General features: G+C 45.7%; 2 long non-coding RNA genes across 3 annotated transcripts; one reads left to right on the top strand and one right to left on the bottom strand.

The window, feature by feature from the left end:
- Positions 1-9,149: 9,149 nt before the first annotated feature.
- Positions 9,150-11,667, bottom strand: LOC139558784 (uncharacterized). Its single transcript, XR_011671643.1, has 2 exons — positions 10,134-11,667; positions 9,150-9,887 (listed from the first exon to the last, which is right to left on the bottom strand). It is a non-coding gene; the product is annotated as an uncharacterized lncRNA (long non-coding RNA).
- An 89-nt stretch (positions 11,668-11,756) lies between these two features.
- LOC139558785 (uncharacterized) lies at positions 11,757-13,319 on the top strand. Of its 2 annotated transcripts, none has more exons than XR_011671645.1 (4): positions 11,757-11,799; positions 12,311-12,403; positions 12,505-12,588; positions 12,815-13,319. It is a non-coding gene; the product is annotated as an uncharacterized lncRNA (long non-coding RNA). The 2 variants fall into 2 exon arrangements; XR_011671644.1 differs by lacking the exon at positions 11,757-11,799 and adding an exon at positions 11,850-12,029.
- The last annotated feature ends 1,370 nt before the right edge of the window (positions 13,320-14,689 follow it).

The raw sequence follows: 14,689 nt of genomic DNA, 5'->3' as shown, positions 1-14,689 counted from the left end.
TAACCTACAGTTCTTCATCATTCAGGTTTCCTTACATGCTTCTCTGGTGTAGCAGTTAAGAGTGGAGTTGTCACACACCATGTTCACACCATGTTCGTGGAAAAGAATGATGTCCCAAAGATTCCCACAATGCACTGCTTACAAGTCAATGACTGGGCTGTAGAACATGGATGAGAGGCAAGAGAAGTTGATGAATCATGTGCAGTACAACACAATACAATCCAAAACAAACAATGATACAGTAGATACTGTAGATAGGAACACCTGACTGAACATGTGCTTGTTGCTAATCACGAGTGGCATCAGGTTGAAGAATGCAAGAAGACAGAATGACTGTCTACCTATAACTCACTCAGTAATTCATGATAAAAAGCTATACGTATAAGGTACAATGGCTTGCAAAAGTATTCACCCCCGTTGGCATTTTTCCTATTTTTTGCCTTACAACCTGGAATTAAAATAGATTTTTGGGGTGTTTGTATCATTTGAGTTACACAACATGCCTACAGCTTTGAAGATGCAAAATATTTTTTCTTGTGAAACAAACCAGTTTCCCAGTCCCCGACGATGAAAAACATGGTGTTCTCGGGGTGATGAGAGGTTGGGTTTGCGCCAGACATAGCGTTTTCCTTGATGGCCAAAAAGCTCAATTTTACCAAGAGTACCATCTTCTATATGTTTGGGGAGTCTCCCACATGCCTTTTGGCGAACACCAAACGTGTTTGCTTATTTTTTTCTTTAAGCAATGGCTTTTTTCTGGCCACTCTTCCATAAAGCCCAGCTCTGTGGAGTGTACAGCTTAAAGAAGTCCTATGGACAGATACTCCGATCTCCGCTGTGGAGCTTTGCAGCTCCTTCAGGGTGATCTTTGGTCTCTTTGTTGCCTCTCTGATTAATGCCCCCCTTGCCTGGTCCATGAGTTTTGGTGGGCGGCCCTCTCTTGGCAGGTTTGTTGTGGTTTTTTGAAACAAGTAATTTTTTTCATTTCACTTCACCAATTTGGACTATTTTGTGTATGTCCATTACATGCAATCCAAATAAAAATCTATTTAAATTACAGGTTGTAATGCAACAAAATAGGGAAAACACCAAGGGGGTGAATACTTTTGCAAGGCACTGTAGCATTGCATTTGGTCAAACACAATTTTGCAATTTTTTTCCAAAAGTTTGCTAAGAGCTGGCAGGAAGCTTATAAGTCTGCTGTTAGAACCAGTAAAGGCTGCTTTACCACTCTTAGGTAGCTGAATTACTTTGGCTTCCCTCCAGGCCTGAGGACAAAGACTTTCCTCTAGGCTCAGATTAAAAATATGACAGATAGGAGTGGCTATAGAGTCAGCTACCATCCTCAGTAGCTTTCCTTCTAAGTTGTCAATGCCAGGAGGTTAGTCATAATTGATCGATAACAATACTTTTTCCACCTCTCCTAAGTAAGCCAGTCAGATGTGCAGCCGGACTTATTTGCCACTCCTTTTGCCCCATCTCTTTCAACCATAGTTTTTCAATTCCTCATCAATCCATGGAGCCTTAACAGTCCGTTTCTTAACAGGTGCATGTATATTAATAATTGGATGAAGAAATTTCATAAATTCATGAAGTGCAGCGTCTGGATGCTCTTCCTTAATCATATCAGACCAACAAATATTTTTTACATCATCCACATAAGAATCTCTTATACACTTTTTTAGGCCCAACTGTTGGGACTTTGGATATAGCCACTATATTGTGATCACTGCATCTAATGGGTATGGATATACAGCTTTAGAACAAAGTTCTACAGTATTAGTAAAAATGTGATCGATACATGTGGATGATCTTGTTCCTGTAGTGTTTGTAAACCCCCTGGTAGGTTGATTAATAACCTGAATCAGATTACAGGCACCGGTTACAGTAAGAAGCTTCCTCTTGAGCGGACAGCTTGATGAAAACCAGTCAATATTCAAGTCCCCAAGAAAGTAGACCTCTCTGTTTACATCACATACACTCTCAAGTAGAGGTCGACCGATTAATCGGAATGGCCGATTAATTAGGGCCGTTTTCAAGTTTTTATAACAATCGGTAATCGGTATTTTTGGATTGGCCGAATTAAAAAAAAATATATATATATTTTTTTACACCTTTATTTAACTATGCAAGTCAGTTAAGAACACATTCTTATTTACAATGACGGCCTAGGAAAGGTGGGTTAACTGCCTTGTTCAGGGGAAGAGCGACAGATTTTTACCTTGTCAGCTCGGGGATTCGTTTTTGCAACCTTCCAGTTACTAGTCCAACGCTCTAACCACCTGCCTTACATTGCACTCCACGAGGAGCCTGCGTGGCAGGCTGACTACCTGTTACGCGAGGGTAGCAAGAAGCCAAGGTAAGTTGCTAGCTAGTTTATCTAGTAATCGTGTCCTGTCTAGTTTATCGTGTCCTGCGTTGCATATAATCGATGCGGTGTCTGTTAATTTCTCATCGAATCACAGCCTACTTCGCCAAACGGGTGATGATTTAACAAGCGCATTTGCGAAAAAGCACTGTCGTTGCACCAATGTACCTAACCATAAACATCAATGCATTTCTTTAAAATCAATACACAAGTATCTATTTTTTAAACCTGCATATTTAGTTAATATTGCCTGCTAACATTAATTTCTTACTAGGGAAATTGTGTCACTTCTCTTGCGTTCTGTGAAAACAGTCAGGGTATATGCAGCAGGTTGGGCCGCCTGGCTCGATGCAAACTGTGTGAAGTCCATTTATTCCTAACAAAGACCGTAATTACTTTGCCAGAATTGTACATAATTATGACATAACATTGAAGGTTGTACAATGTAACAGCAATATTTAGATTTAGGGATGCCATCTGTTAGATAAAATATGTAACAGTTCCGTATTTCACTGAAAGAATAAATGTTTTGTTTTCGAAATGATAGTTTCCGGATTCGACCATATTAATGACCAAAGGCTCGTATTTCTGTGTGTTATTATGTTATAATTACGTCTATGATTTGATAGAGCAGTCTGACTGAGCGATGGTAGGCAGCAGCAGGCTCGTAAGCATTCATTCAAACAGCACTTTCGTGCATTAGCCAGCAGCTCTTCGCAATGCTTCAAGCGTTTGCGCTGTTTATCACTTCAAGCCTATCAACTCATTGCGCTGTTTATCACTTCAAGCCTATCAACTCCCGAGATTAGGCTGGTTGTCACGACTTCCGCCGAAGTCGATCCCTCTCCTTGTTCGGGCGGCGTTCGGCGGTCGGCATCACCGGCCTTCTAGCCATCGCCGATCCACTTTTCATTTTCCATTTGTTTTGTCTTGTCTTCCAACACACCTGGTTCCAATTCCATACTTATATGTTGTGTTTTCCCCATGTCCTTGTCCGGTATTGTTTATTTGTAATGCTTGTGCACGATATGCTGGTGTGTGACGGGTTTTACCCATTTATTATTGTACTGCTAATGGTGGTTTTATTTATTAAACTGCGCCGTTGTAAATCAGTTTTTGCTCTCCTGCGCCTTACTTCTCTGCTGCCAGTACGCACCCCTTACAGAATTCCGGACCAAACTTATGGAGTCAGCAGGAGCAGGTACCCCGGGTATAGGGGTAGAGGAGCGCGTCAGGGAGCACGCAGCAATGCTCCACCATCTCGGCACCGCCATGGACCGCGTTGTCCAGACAATGGACCGCTGGGAGAGACAGGGAGTTCTCCCAGCGCCTCCACCAGCACAACTGGGGTCTTCATCACGCGCCCCTCCTTCTCCTGGTCCCAGTGGGCTTCGTCTCTCCCTTCCCCAGAAATATGATGGGACGGCTGCGAACTGCCAGGGGTTCCTATTGCAGCTGGACTTATACCTGGCAACCGTCCACCCGGCTCCTTCGGGCCGTGAGAGGGTGTCCGCCCTCGTCTCGTGCCTCACCGGGAAAGCTCTGGAGTGGGCCAACGCCGTGTGGAGAGAGGGAGATGCGGCGTTGGACCAGTTTGAGGAGTTCACCCGCCATTTCCGGGCAGTCTTCAACCACCCGCCCGACCACCCACAGCGCCTCTTCCATCTGAGGCAGGGGACGAGCAGCGCCAATGATTTCGCCCTCGAGTTTCGGACCCTGGCTGCTGGCGCGGGATGGAACGACAGGGCCCTGATTGACCATTATCGTTGCAGTCTTCACGAGGACGTCCGTCGGGAGTTGGCCTGCAGAGACACCACCCTCACGTTCGACCAGCTGGTGGACCTGTCCATCCGGCTGGATAACCTGCTGGCTACCCGTGGACGTTCAGATCAGGGTCTGTTGGTTCCATCCCCTCGCACCGCTTCTCTGATACCCATGGAGCTGGGAGGGGCGGTGCGCAGGGAGACCGGAGGGGGTTCCAGCTCGTGCACCATCTGTGGCCGCAGAGGTCACACTGCCGGTCGGTGCCGGGTTGGTTCCTCTGGGTATCGAGGCAGCAGGCAGGGCACTCTGGCGCCACCCCAGGTGAGCCGGTACTATTCTCACCCAGAGCCCTCTGTTGCACATATGTTTGTGTATGTCACTTTCCCTGAGTTTTCCCCGCATTCCCAGCATAAGGCGCTTGTCGATTCAGGTGCGGCTGGGAATTTTATAGATAAATCGTTTGCCCATAGTTTAGGGATCCCCATTGTTCCCGTGGCTGTGCCCTTCCCGTTCACGCCTTAGATAGTCGACCATTAGGGTCAGGGTTGATTAGGGAGGCCACCGCTCCTCTGGGCATGGTGACGCAGGGGGGTCACACAGAGAGAATCAGTCTCTTCCTTATTGACTCTCCTGCGTTTCCCGTGGTGCTAGGTCTACCCTGGTTAGTTTGTCATGACCCCACTGCTTCTTGGTGTTAGTTGAGAATGATCTGTTAATTGAATGATTAGAATATTCCGCCCTGAAACATATAATTGTATGGAATTGATTAGAATGTATAAAATCATAATCAATAAATGTGTAGTCCTAGTCAGAATTAGGGTAAAGACAATATGTCTTTATGGTATTTTAAACACAGACTGTCTGAGCTTGGTGCCGACCTCACTAGAGATTTGGGAGAGAACGGGGAGTACGTCTCAAGGACAAGGTCACTAATCTCTGTCGGCTGGGTAGCAGGACATGTGTGTGCGTATGATTGTGTGTGTGTATGTGTGTGCGTATGGTTGTGTGAATGTGTGTGGGGGTGAGAAGTCAGTATAAAATTTATTGTTTTGTATTCTTGACTTTAGAACGTTCCCGTGAATAAACCTTTTTGACTATTTTAGCTGGGCCTCCGTCTGTTTCATTCGACCAGGATCTTACAAATTCTGGTTTGCAGACTGAGTAATATAATAAATCGGGTTATGAACCTGAGAACAAAATTCTCTTATCACTTGGCCACAGAGGGCTCTCACGGGGTGGTCGCAAGAGTGCTCGGGGAGGTGTCTCCACCGTACGCATTCCTCCCTGAATATGTCGATTTGGCTCTCGCCTTCTCCAAAAAGAAGGCGACTCAATTACCACCTTATCGACAGGGCGATTGTGCGATAGATCTCCTGGTAGATGCTGCACTTCCCAGGAGTCACGTGTATCCCCTCTCACAGGTGGAGACGGAGGCTATGGAACGATATGTCTCCGAATCCCTGCGTCAGGGGTATATTCGGTCCTCCACTTCACCCGCCTCCTCCAGTTTCTTTTTTGTGAAGAAGAAGGAGCGAGGTCTGCGCCCGTGTATTGACTATCGGAGTCTGAACCAGATCACTGTGAGGTATAGTTACCCACTACCGCTCATAGCCACAGCGATTGAATCAATGCACGGGGCGCGCTTCTTCCCCAAACTAGATCTCAGGAGCGCTTACAACCTGGTGTGTATCCGGGAGGGAGACGAGTGGAAGACGGCTTTCAGTACCACCTCAGGGCACTATGAGTATCTCGTCATGCCGTACGGGTTGATGAATGCGCCATCAGTCTTCCAAGCCTTTGTAGACAAGATTTTCAGGGACCTGCACAGGCAGGGTGTAGTGGTGTATATTGATGACATTCTGATATACTCCGCTACACGCGCCGAGCATGTGTCCCTGGTGCCCATGGAGCTTGGTCACCTGTTGGAGCATGACCTGTACGTCAAGGCTGAGAAATGCCTGTTCTTCCAACAGTCCTTCTCCTTCCTAGGGTATCACATTTCCACCTCAGGGGTGGAGATGGAGAGTGACCGCATTTCAGCCGTCCGTAATTGGCCGACTCCCACCACAGTAAAGGAGGTGCAGCGGTTCTTAGGGTTTGCCAACTACTACCGGAGGTGTATCTGGGGTTTTGGTCAGGTAGCGGCTCCCATTACATCACTGCTGAAGGGGGCCCGGTGCGTTTGCAGTGGTCAGCTGAGGCGGACAGGGCTTTTAGTCACCTGAGGGCTCTGTTTACCTTGGCTCTCGTGCTGGCCCATCCGGATCCCTCTTTGGTGTTCATAGTGGAGGTGGACGAGTCCGAGGCTGGGATAGGAGCCGTGCTCTCTCAGCGCTCGGGTACGCCTCCGAAGCTCCGCCCCTGTGCCTTCTTCTCGAAGAAGCTCAGCCCGGCGTAGCGAAACTATGATGTGGGGGACCGGGAGCTGTTGGCTGTCGTCAAGGCTTTGACGGCGTGGAGACATTGGCTTGAGGGGGCTAAACACCCTTTTCTCATCTGGACTGACCACCGCAGCTGGAGTACATCCGGGCAGCGAGGAGACTGAACCCTCGCCAGGCAAGGTGGGCCATGTTTTTCACCCGTTTTGTGTTCACCCTTTCCTACAGACCAGGCTCCCAGAACGCTAAGGCAGACGCATTGTCCCGGCTGTATGACACAGAGGAGCGGTACATGGATCCCACTCCTATATTTCCGCCATCTGCCTGGGGGCGCCGGTAGTGTGGGAGCTGGACACGGACATTGAGCAGGTGTTACGTGCAGAACCCGCTCCCGTCCAGTGTCCCGCTGGGCGTCTGTACGTCCTGTCTGCTATTCGTGACCGGTTGATCTATTGGGCCCACACATCACCCTCCTCTGGTCATCCTGGGATCGGTCGGACAGTGCGTTGTTTGAGCGGGAGGTACTGGTGGCCTACCTTGGCTAAGGACGTGAGGGTTTATGTTTTCTCCTGCTCGGTGTGCGCCCAGTGTAAGGCTCCTAGGCACCTGCCCAGATGGAAGTTACACCCCTTACCCGTTCCACAGTGGCCTTGGTCGCACCTGTTGGTGGATTTTCTTACTGATCTTTCCCCCTCACAGGGTAACACCGCGATCCTGGTCGTTGTGGATCGGTTCTCTAAGTCCTGTCGTCTCCTCCCTCTGCCCGGTCTCCCTACGGCCCTACAGACTGCGGAGGCCTTGTTTACGCACGTCTTCCGGCACTACGGGGTGCCTGAGGATATAGTGTCTGATCGAGGTCCCCAGTTCACGTCTAGGGTCTGGAAGGCATTCATGGAACGTCTGGGGGTCTCGATCAGCCTTACTTCAGGGTTTCACCCCGAGAGTAATGGGCAGGTGGAGAGAGTAAATCAGCATGTAGGCAGGTTTCTGCGGTCCTATTGCCAGGACCGGCCCGGGGGAGTGGGCGGCGTTCATGCCCTCTCGCTTCGCCACTCCTCCACTAACTTCTCTCTGTTCCAGTGTGTACTGGGGTACCAGCCGGTTCTGGTGCCTTGGCATCAGGGTCAGACCGAGGTTCCTGCGGTGGACGACTGGTTCAGGCGCGCGGAGGAGACATGGGAAGTTGTCCGTGTTCACCTTCAGCGGGCCGTGCTGCGACAAAAGGAGAACGCAGATCGCCACCGCAGTGAGGCCGGGTCTGGCTCTCGACCCGAAACCTGCCCCTCTGCCTGCCCTGCCGGAAGCTGGGTCCGCGGTTTGTGGGGCCATTCAAAGTCCTGAGGAGAGTGAACGAGGTTTGTTATAGGTTACAGCTTCCACCCGATTACCGTATTAACCCCTCGTTCCATGTGTCTCTGCTCAGGCCGGTGGTGGCTGGTCCGCTCCAGGAGTCTGAGGTGCGGGAGGTTCCTCCGCCCCCTCTGGACATTGAGGGGTTCCTGGCGTACTCCGTTCGCTCCATACTGGATTTGAGTCGGGCGAGGGGCCTTCAGTATCTCGTGGAGTGGGAGGGGTACGGTCCGGAGGAAAGGTGCTGGGTGCCAGTCGAGGACGTGTTGGACCCTTCTATGCTGCAGGAGTTCCACCGTCTTTGTCCGGATCGCCCTGCGCCTTGCCCTCCGGGTCGTCCCCGAGGCCAGTGTCGGCGCGCTGCTGGAGCCGCATGTCAAGGGGGGGGTACTGTCACAACTTCCGCCGAAGTCGGTCCCTCTCCTTGTTCGGGCAACGTTCGGCGGTCGGCGTCACCGGCCTTCTAGCCATCGCCGATCCACTTTTCATTTTCCATTTGTTTTGTCTTGTCTTCCCACACACCTGGTTCCAATTCCATAATTATATGTTGTGTATTTAACCCTCTGTTTTCCCCATGTCCTTGTCCGGTATTGTTTATTTGTAATGCTTGTGCACAAAATGCTGGTGTGTGACGGGTTTTACCCATTTATTATTGTACTGCTAACGGTGGTTTTATTTATTAGACTGCGCCGTTGTAAATCAGTTTTTGCTCTCCTGCGCCTGACTTCGCTGCCGCCAGTACGCACCCCTTGCACTGGTGTAACCGATGTGAAATGGCTAGCTAGTTTAGCAGGGTGCGCGCAAGTAGCGTTTCAAACGTCATTATCTGATAGGACTTACCCACTGCTATGAAGACCACCAGGACAGAAAGCCCTATCAAAATATTAGTCTTCATCTTCTTGTAGGAGGGTAGTGTTTGTTGTTTTCAATAGGAGTCGTAGGCTTAATCCCTAATGAATGAGTTTTCTCAAAAAGTGCTCACTTCGAGCAGGGCCCCCCTTCCAGCCGTGGGGTCAATCCCATTTTTTTTGTAATTTTTTTCGGGCGTGAGGCCTGCTGTTCTACATTTTGGGAACCACTGACTTAGAGCATGCTGAGGAAAGATCACTAATAAATATATGTGGGAAATTCCAGTTTCCTGCTAAGTGGGTGGTACATGATAGGAGACTTGATTATAGGCTACTATAATGAAGTGTAACAAGTTTTATCGTCTTCCATGAGGGTGCTAAGAGGACGTTAGTCGGAAAAGAAGAGGAAGGAATGCAGACAGTATTTATGTCAGATTGGAATGAGTTAAATTTGTTTAGTCTTTATTTTATTATTTGTTCAACCATTTCACACACACACACATAATGTAGTGTCTCGTAGTAGTAGATATATTTTTAAGTGTAGTATGTTTATTTATTGTACATAGAATACATAGAAATGTTATCTTTATAAAAGAGTACAGAGGGTAACATACTCAATGGGGAAAATAAAAACTTGCTAGATAATGATAATTGATAGTGACATGAGTGAGAATTTATGCCATTAAAAAGTACTTATGTCACACAGATAAGTTCCCAATATAAATACAGTGACATTGATTGAACTGTACATTACGATGCTGTAGTAGGATGTTGCTTAGCCTAGAGGTAAAATCAGTTTGAGTTGGTACTTGGAACTAAAGTTGAGGGAAAATAGCCTGAATAAACATTGCAGTCTTTCCCAGAATAAAACCAGTTTCAGTATATTGTGTTTTTTAAGAACTACAACACACTTCAATGGAAGCCGATGGAGGAGGTCCCCTTATTGTGAAGGGTTTGTTTAAGAAAAAGTGCTCCAGATGGCCACCAGGGCGGCACCAAGGGCCACAGTGAGAGGGAGTTGGATGGCTACGGCCCCATTGCACTGGTCGGTGGTGTTGCAGCAGGTCCTTGAGATGGTGTAGTCGGCTGTCAGGATGGTACCAATGGATGTGGTGTTGCACAAAGATGTGGCCATGCAACCCTTGCGCTTGAGATTCAGGAATTTAGTGACGTTGAACTCTGGAAGAAGGAAGAACAATCGTAATTACAGGTCGTTTTTGTTTGGGTAGCTCTTTATTTTACAGTACAAAAATGACTAGATATTAACAGAAATTACATTGTGAAATGGGAATGACACAATAATTGTCTAAGAATTACACAGTAATAACCTAGGAATTACACAGTTATAACTTTGGAATTACACAGTAACTCAATGAGCTATTTTTATTGTAGCGTTCTACTTGTACGAAAACACAGGGTCAGTACCTGCTTGTTCGGTGAAGCAGTTGGGCTCGGAGGTGCTACATACTGCAGTTGAACCAATAAAACAAAGGCTGGACAACCCCACAGTACATGTGTTGCACTTCAGGGACTCTGCTGTGAGATGGAATGAGAGAAAGATGGAGAGACAGAGAGCAACGAGGAGAGAGAAGAAAGAGGAGAGAAACAAATAAGATTGCTGTCCTTCATGACACTATATGTACAAACATACACATCATTTGTTTGTTTTTTCCTTTCTTTGTTCAGTCCAGCACAGAAATAAGAGTTGCAAGGCCACATAAATATTAGGTTAATACCTGTCAGTTTAATTAATGAATTGACGGACTCTATTTTGACTACTTTAAATTGTTGATTGCACAACCATACACCCAGAGTGAACCTATTCTTGGACTGAAAAGCACTTTTAGTGGAGTGTTGTCCTATAAAAGTTCCCATTTGGTGACGTCTGATAGTAGGCAGTGTGGTAAAGTATTTAAGAACAAATACTTGAAAGTACTATTTAAGTAGTTTTTTGGGGGTATCTGTACTTTAATTTACAATTTATATTTTTGACTTTGACTTTTAATTCAATACACTCCTGAAAAGAAAACAATGTACTTTTTACTCCATTAATTTTCCCTGACACCCAAAAGTATGCATTACATTTTGAATGCTTAGCAGGACAGGAAAATAGTCCAATTCACACACTAAATCAAGACAACATCCCTGGTCTTTCCTACAGGCCTCTGATCTGGCGGACTCACGAAACACAAATGTTTTTTTTGTAAATTATGTCTGAGTGTTGGAGTGTGCCCCTGACTATCCGTAAATATACCGAACAAAAATATAAATGCAACAATTATCAATTTCTAAGATTTTACTGAGTTACATTTCATATAAGGAAATCAGTCAATTCTATGGATTTCACATGCCTTGGCAGGGGCACAGCCATGGGTGGGCCTGGGAGGGCATAGGCCCACCCACTGAGGTGCCAGTCCCAGCCAATCAGAATGAGTTTTCCCCACAAAAGGGATTTATTACAGACAGAAATACTCCTCAGTTTCATCAGCTGTCCGTGTGGCTGGTCTCAAACGGTCCCGCAGGTGAAGAACCGGATGTGGATGTCCTGTGCTGGCGTGGTTACGGTCTGCGGTTGTGAGGCCGGTTGGACGTACTGCGAAATTCTCTAAAACGAGGTTGCAGGCGACTTATGGTAGAGAAATGAAAACGGAATTCTCTGGCAATTTAATTTAGGTTAACTGAAAAGCAATCTCTTCACTGGAACTCCAGTATTCTCCAACCTGCTTGAAGTTTGTTAACAAAAATGTATTTAAGGACCAAAAATCTGGTGGTTACCCACACCCATAGGCGGAAATCCCAGGGGGGACGGGGGGGACACGACCCCCCCATCCTGGGAAAAATATGATTTGTCCCCCCCAATATATCACTGTAAACATAACTATGTAATTTCAATAATATTAATAATACGCAATGAAAGCACTTGTGCTGATTATAGACACTTAATAGCGCGTCTTTAAGTTTCACAAGATTGCGACCCCCCCGCCCTTTGCCTCACAATGGTTTGATCCACTGCCAGTTCTTTAGCTGGCAAGGTAATAGAGGGCTCGTATCTACTGTCAGAAAGGCACTCAGTGTACGTAACTGACGTGAGGTTAATCCAGTCAATCGCGCTTTAGCAATGCATATATTTTTTTTATGTTGCAGGGTTCACACACTAGCTGAATTTGCAGAGCTAGCGCGCAAACTAAAGCAAACATTAACTATCAAGCTAGCTAGTACCTATTCCATTTATGTGGCGTCGTCAAAGATGGAATATTTGCTATCGTCAGTTTATTCCAAGATTAGCATGCAGCTGTAGTGCTTCAAAGTCCCTGTGATAAGGTTAGCGATAAACTGAAGTCCAAACTGAACAGAACTACACTCTCTTATACCATTGTCTTTAATATATTTAATGGTCTCGTTGCAAAAGCTAAATTGTCACTAGTGAATTTTTTATTTTTTTCACCTTTAACCAGGTAGCAAAGATTATAGCAAACACCACAGAAACGGAATTGGTGCTCGCTAGCTTTGCAAATTCAGCTATTGTTGGAAGCCTGCCAATATGAAACACTATGTTAAAATTTCAAAACGTTGCAGCATGTGTTGTGTAAATGTGTGTGCAGCTAGACCGGTCAGCCAGCCAGCCAGGTAGAAAAATGTCAGAAAAAAGTAAAAAGACGGACATCAGAGTATTTTTCAGTACACCAAAACGCAAAGTAAGAACTCTAGTAGCCTAATATCTCAAAGACCAGTTGGTAAAATGTTCATAAGAAAGAAGTGAAATGCTAATGGAAATGTTTCACAATGATGTCATTAGGCAGAGCAGGCAACAGATGGCACACAGACAGCAGAGCTGGGGACAGATATGCAGGGACAGACTGGCAGAGACAGGGAGTCTCAGGTAAGTTTGTTGAGTCTTTGTTTGGCAACATTATGAAAGGTTCTCAATTTTTTTGACTTGTAAAATAGGGACATAATTGGAAAATGCCATGAATACCCCCACTCTCAATTTAAACTGGTGACTGAACCAAGATTTGTTTAAGGCAATGCTATTGCTGTTGTGATTAATTGTGTAGTTTTGGGTACCGGTAGTTAGGAGTACAGCAAACACCTTATTTCTTTTCTAGGAGACAGACTGTGAGTCAGTGAGGGTGGTGAAAGGGAAAGAGCCAGGGAGAGAGACTTCAGAGGACAGTGTCACAGCCACGGCAGGACCAGGTGTCACCCTTGTTGCCAGCAGCACCAGTATAGGGGACAGTGGCACAGCATCGTCCAGTTACCTCAGTGATGACACAAAACCATATCAGCCACACCCACAATTTATAGAACCGCAAACTCTTGCAAACAGAGTGTTGACGTTTCAAGAGAGAGGAACACTGCACTGATAAGGAACATTGCTATAACTATTATTATTAGTAGTATTATAATGATTTAAACAAGTTGGGACAACCCTTCAGTTAACTACTGTACCTAACAATTATCCAGTAGTAGTGATTATGGTCCCTCAATATACATTTAACATATTACAACATAGTCTATGTGTTACAGCACTACTTTTGGTGTCCCCCTCAGGAATTGCTCCTGAGAAAATTTAATGTAATTGTCCCCTCCAAGGTTGATATCAGATTTTCGCCCCTGCCCACACCAATAGTGTTAGAGCAAAATGGTACTCAGCATCATCTGGATATGTGTACAAAAAAAATTCAACATTGCCTCTGCAATGCAATGCTGAAAGGCAAATGCAGCGTTCCATTGGAAATCAATGTACTTCTGATGTTCCAGAATGCAAATACACTGTCGGTGTGATCAAGGAGCCACTGTGAAATAGCAACATATTGCTGATCCCATTTCTCCAGTGGATGTGTCATAACATAGTCTACCTGAACACTTCTCCCTCGCTCAAATACAGCCGTGCCTATTCCCGAGATCATTGGCATGGGAAAATGCAAGTTCGCTGAGCAAATCTGAGTTATTGAGGATATTTATTTTCATCTGGATATTTTCTTCTTCAAATATAGCCTAATTTCGGATCTGGTCAATATTTTACATATTTTCAGACAGATCCGAGGTCAGTGGCCACCGGAGTATGAGTGGAGCTGAGCTGGAGCATAGCGAGGAATAGAGCATTCCCAATTTGACTGGAGCGCAGAGCAAGATTCCCAAAAGCTGGAGCGTCAGCCTTCTCTGCTCCAGTAGCGCACACTTCATGAGCTGAGGGAATACCCGGTCCAGCATGCATTTGAAGTCTACTTGTGTGCTGCTATAGCCCCTTGGTTTCGCTATTGTCATGGAGTTTCCTAAATATTTTCCTTGCTAAATCAAGGTTACTTACAAAAATGAGAACCAAGAGCAAGAGAGGGAGTGCGGTGATGTAGAGTCCAGAATCATTGTGGAATCTGAAAAGACACTTATTCCGAAAGCATGATGGTTTACTTACTACGTGCACATGCTAAAAGAAAGAAACCAGGTGGGTAGATAACTAAGAGTGTCATTGTAGCAAAGTATTTATTTACTAAAAATCAGATCTCTTCAACGTTACGTTCATTTTTGTTCTATTATCTATACAATAGGCGATAATTGATTTTGTCCCAATATTCACATGTTCAATGAGTTTTCCGTTTTGATTGCGTTATTTTGCCTAAAAACCTTTAGGCATACCTATTCTCTACTGTTAGCCTTCTCTCCAGGCACCATCGCATGAGCCTGATGCCACAGACCGGCCAAACTCGTGTATCTAAAATTGAATTTAAAAAATGAATTCAAACCCACTAATATGTCATTTTTCATTTAATTTGTACTTAATTCTAAGGAAATTCAAAGTTAATGTCCCTACCAGCCGATTGTGTCGCCGCACTCGCAAACGATTCACACTGTATTTATTTGTAGGCTATAGCTTTGAACAAAAATATAAATAATATAGACTAAATAATTCATTGCCATTCCTTCTTAGGCTCCCTGTCTGGATCTTGACCTATTTTGAGTGTTTATATGCTGTAGAATAT

Source organism: Salvelinus alpinus, chromosome 29 (genome assembly GCF_045679555.1).
Source record: "Salvelinus alpinus chromosome 29, SLU_Salpinus.1, whole genome shotgun sequence".
NCBI lineage: Eukaryota > Metazoa > Chordata > Actinopteri > Salmoniformes > Salmonidae > Salvelinus > Salvelinus alpinus.
This window is presented reverse-complemented; position numbering and strand designations above follow the sequence as displayed.